This window comes from Pongo abelii, chromosome 4 (assembly GCF_028885655.2).
Source record: "Pongo abelii isolate AG06213 chromosome 4, NHGRI_mPonAbe1-v2.0_pri, whole genome shotgun sequence".
In the NCBI taxonomy this organism is placed as follows: Eukaryota; Metazoa; Chordata; class Mammalia; order Primates; family Hominidae; genus Pongo; species Pongo abelii.
In genome coordinates, this window is record NC_071989.2 from 123,433,606 (window position 1) to 123,439,267 (window position 5,662).

A 5,662-nucleotide genomic window follows, 5' to 3' on the forward strand; every position below is an offset into this window, starting at 1 on the left:
AACCAGCAATACCACTTTTAGGTGTTGCGGCAGAGATGGTCAGCTATCCTGTAAACATTTATGTTCCCCATTCCACAGGTAGGGTTGTCTTGGGAATGAGGCTGCCCAATCAGTGTCAATATTTCTTAGCTGGATAGCATTTAAGTGTACTACTGTTTCTCACCAATAGAAGGTAAGTGGAAGTAATGTGTGAAATGTCTGAGCCAGAGAGATTGAAAAGCTGGTGTATCTTCGCTTTTTCTTCACCTTCTGGCTGGATGTTGACAAACAGGCTGATCTTGAAAAGGGACAGAACATCCTTCAGACTGGATCTTTGGATGGCCGTGTGAAACGGTTGTCTCTCCCTGTTCCCCACATCAACTTGGGCTTTACATAAGTGAGAAATAAATTTTCATTATGTTAAGCCACTGACATTTCAGAGTTTATTTACCACATCAGCTAGTCTTTGTTAACTCATCTAGATATCTACTACTGAAAAATTCTGATAAAAGGAAACATACAATAAAATTAATTGTAGTGTTGCTCACTCTGAGGATAAAATGGGAAAGAACAACTGTGGGTTATTCATATGATGAAATACTATACAGTAGTTAAAATGACCAGATCTATGTATGTATCAACATGGAAAAACTTGAACAATAACATGGAGTGAAAAAGGTGGGTTTCAAAAGGAAGTGTGCAGGATGATGCCATTTTACAAAATTGTAAAACACATAAAACAATATAAGATTGTTTACAGACATAACACTATACAGTAAAATTACCAAAACATGTATAGGAAGGATACATTCAAGTTAGTGAGTAGCCCTAGGGGAAGAAGAAGAAGAAAATGAGGTGTGGGATGGAAGAAAGCTTTAGCTATAATGTTAACTTTTATTCATTTTTAAAAGGAGAGTTCTGAGTATGGTCAAATTTTAATGTTGGAATTTGAGGAGTCCCTCAAAATAGCACCCTTCTTCTCACCTAAGTTCTGGACCAAATAGAAGGCAGTCAAAGTCAGACAGGTGGACAACAAAATGCCACCTTTATTACTAGCTAAATAGATGATGCAAATGTGGCTCAGATCTGGAATTCAAAATATTGGACCCATAGAAATACACAGGAGTGCTCATCCAGTCACCAACAGGGCTAGCCCTCCCACACAGGGGCCTTTGAAATGTAGCTTGTCACATGGCAGAAAGCAATTAAGAACATATGTACCCTGTGGGCAAGCATGCTCTCAAAAGGAAGAAAACAGCAAGAGATATGAGTAGTTCCTGCTCCCAAACCTTAGAGTGCATTAAAATGCACACCAACCCCACCCCAACAGTTAGCATCTCCTTAATCTTGGAGGTGGTTACATAGGCATCTGTTACGTTATTTTGCTTTATTTTTTGTTTGTTTGAAATAATTCCTAGTTAAAAATTTAAATTAGAAGCCTCTTTAGTGTAAATGCCTCCTAAGTGTCCAGGAGCCCTCCTGTGATACAGAAATCTGCTTCAATGTCAATACTTCTTTTGCATTAAGGCTCATAGTGAAAAACAAAAGCACTAAGACCAAATATCTTTTCTGGGCATTGTCAAAATGAGTTCTTCAAATGCTCTGGAGTTTGTCCAGTGGATCTAGGCACTTCACTTTAGGAAAATAGCCAAGTGGACCATAATACTGTCTAGATTCAGATTTATATTTAAATGACATTTCTCAACTGAGAGATCCCGTGAAGTGGTTGAATGTTTATGGACTCTAAAGTCAGACCTAAATTAAAATCTAGGCTCTCCCACTGACCTGCTAGCTATGTGAATCTTCACACGTCACTTAACTCTCTGAGTTTCTGTCTGTTTTCTTACCTGCCTGGTCAGGTTGTTCGCAAGGTTTAAATGAAGTAATGGTTCCTGGCACTGGGCAGAGACTGTGCAGTTGACAGGTAGAGCCCAGAGTCTTCCTATGTATGTGTGTGTTCTTTAGAGATGGTCTCAGGGCATGCTCTCCATGCGAACAACAAAACGTGTCGCTCCATGAACACTAATCTTTCTTATCCACCAAATAGGTAAAAGCTATTTTATAAACTCCATTTAGAAAATGCATTTTGTTACACGATTAGAACAAATATCCAATATTTAATTTGTTTCAGTAAAATCTGGGTACAATCCTCTTTCAGTTCAATAAAAATATAATCCTACTAGAAGACATACTTCTCATCTGCCCCACATATCTCACTGGAATCTGTATCTTAATGAAATTCTGAATTCTTGCTAGAGTTAATGTTTCCTAGATCTGTCCAGATAGGTATAAAATAATCTACACGAAGAATATTAAAGATTGGTCAGGACTATTATTTCAGACATCTTGCTTGACATTTAGAACCACCAGATTTAAATCTGCATTAAATTTATTCGCTTGCTTTATAACTGTCTGTTTGCCTCCACTAGTACATAAGCTCTGTGCAATCTTGGAATTTCACTTAGTACATAATAGGTACTTAATAAGACCTAATTGAATAAATGGATTAAAAGATTTTCACTACTCAACTATAAAAATAATGTCTCAGCTAGAAAATAAGGTTGGCATTCAGGCTAGTGTCTTTCATTTAAATGTAATGAGAGTTTTTCTGTAAATTCAATAAATTATTTTAACTTTCCTCCTTTTTCATCTCTAAAGTTAAATCTAGAACCTTTTACATGTATGAACTGCATACATTTACATTGTATGTACACATGAGTCCATTTTTAATGATAATATCCATGTGCTACTGCCTAATGCATGAGATATGTTTTGTCCTAGGAGCAGATCCTGAAGAATATGATGTCTGCTGAACAGCAGCCTTAGTTCATCTGTGTGTTGGTAACTTAAGGGGCTGTTTAGGTCTGTCGTTCTGCTGTGGAGTGTTTGTCTAAGTTTAGTAACAGTACAGATGAATGTCTGTTAGAGGTCTTTCCAAGGATAAATGACATCATTTCTTCCATGTGACAAGTCTATTTTTATTTTTTGTGAAAATATTGGAGAACTAGTTTAAGGTACAAGGCTATTTTCTCTACTAGGCTTTGTATGTTAATAGCTTCTCATGTGTTTTTTAAAAACTACAAAGGGAACTATAAACGAAATGTTCAAAAGAGTGTTTATAAGTGATTTTTGTTCTCTTCTGAAAGAGGGACTTGACTTTTTAACAATGATCCCAGAGACATTGAAGGGAAAAATTACCCCCAGGTATCTAAGTGAGCTCAGCACTTGGGAATTTCATTTTTTTTTTGTTGGCCTTAACGGCAGGTAGGTGAAGATTGACGAGAAAGAATGTAATTACTAGTTAAAATATACCTCCCATAGACTTTCCAAGTATGTTGCCTAAATGACAGGAGATAGGACCCATGTAGGAGAACGCATTTCAAAAGCACATTCTGAATAGTTCTACTACTTGACACTTATTTTTTGCATTCTGACTGCATATTGCTCTTTGATCTAAATTAATTTTCTCTAAAAATTTCTTATTTTCTACTTCAGACATGTTTTATAGTTGTAGGGTAAAAATCCTGCTGGTTCATACATTCATTCATTGAATGATGATTTATTAACTACCTATTATATAAAAGAAGATATTCCAGGTTCTCATAGAGCTTATGTACTGATGGAGGGAGATAGACAAAGATTAAGGAGGCAAATGAAGAAACAAGATAATTTCAGTTAGTGATGAGGGCTATGAGTGAAATAAAATGGGAAGATGTGATGGAGAATGTGAGTGGGTGGTCTTGCGAGAAGGTTGGTTGGGGAAGTGCCATTTGAGCCAAGACCAGCATGTGAACAGGAGTCAGCCCTGTGAAGATGTAGGGACACACTCTTTCAGGCAGAGAGAAGAGACGAAAGCAGATGCAAACATCCGAAGGCAGAGCATGCTTGGCATGTGCTAGGAATGAAAGAAGGCTTATGAGCTTGGCTCAACGGAGTGAGGGGAGAAGAATGGCAGATTAAGGTCAGAGAAGCAAATAGAGCAGGATCATGGAATTTGGACTTTATGCTAAAATAAGAAGCTGCTGAAAGATTTTAGTCAAGAGAGGTACCTAATCTGATTTGTGTTTTCAATCCAATTTGTGTTTTCAAAGATTACTCTGCATACTGTATGGAGAATAGATCCATTTTAGCCTTGTACTTTGCACTGACACCAATTAAACCAGTAGTTCTACCTGGGTCAGTAAAATAATTATTATTTTTATTTTATTATGAATCCAGATTAGTTTATAATCTCTCTCGTTATTCTTTTTTATCTTTACACTTGACTTCCAGAAATAGCAGGGCTTTTTTAGGTAATAACCTTTCCTATCCTCAGAGAACATGCCCAGAATGACCTAGAATAGGGGAAAAATCAGCCCATTGCTTCGTGCATTCCTAGCAAACATATTTGTTTGTCTCACCTGGAAAAGCCATGCTACAACTGTGCCAAAAACCAAGACTTTTTGATAGGTCAGCTATACATGATTAATTAAAGTGACTCTGTAGTTTTCCCAGAAAGTAGAAGCCTTATTCTACCAAGCTACTGCCCTCATGACACAGGCCTAAAACATGTATGGATTTTCTAAGAGAGAGGCTTCAGAATTATGATGGAAGGATAAACTATTTGGAATATGACTGTATCAGGCTCTTAATGGATGGGACAGGTTTGTTCTCCAAGACATCAGGGTGAACTTTTATAATAATAGTAAGAACAATAGTAAACACTGAGCATTTCGGTTTCGCCAAGCCATCAGGTGTCAGCAAACTTCTCCTGTAAAGGACCAGATAGTAAATATTTTCAGTGTTGTGGGCCATATGATCTCTGTCACAAGTACTCAACTCTCTTGTAATGAGAAAGCAGCCACAGATATTATGTAAGGGATGAATGTGCCTGTGCTCCAATAAAACTTTATTTCCCAAAACAGATGGTGGGATTTGTGGGATTTGGCCACAAATTTGGCCCACAGGACATAGTTTGATGACCTCTGATCTACATGACTGACATATATGAAATTATTTGATCCTCAAAATACCCTGATTGTTATTATTATTTTTAATTTACAGGTGAGGAACTTGTGGTTGAGAGAGGTCATGTAACTGGCCCCAGTCAGTGTAGCTCAGACATTGTAGAGCTGAGGTTCACACTCACACAGTGTGGCTCCAGAAGCCAAGCACTGACTCACTGTGAATGTGGCTGGGCCAGGGCTAGCCCATGCTTAGTCACCCGTAGACTTAATTGACACATTTATTTTATCTGGTCTCTTTATCTGTAAGATGTCTACCTCATAGGATTGTTAGAGAATAAAATGTTGGGGAATGAAATGAACCGACAGCACAATTCTTGTATCAGCACCGTGCTTTGGAGGAGTTGTCAAGTCACTCCGCATTTGTGTGTCCTTTCGGTATAATATTTGAGGAAATACCTGAAGTCTCTGGGTTACAGTGAACACCTGTGACTGGGTATGTGTGTTGGCCTTGGCAGTTCCTAGAAGAATGGTAGTATTATCAGCTGTGGTTTTTCTGCTTATGTTTTTTCCTCTATATACTTCATGTGATTATTTCGAGGACCCAATAAAAGGGAAAGAAATACAGAGAATTGTGGAGAATTAAGAATTTCTGTGATAACAGAAATTCTGAAGCATGTTGTATGCATATAGTGAGAACATTTATGCTTCACTTTCTTTCTCTAAAAATATGGATAAGT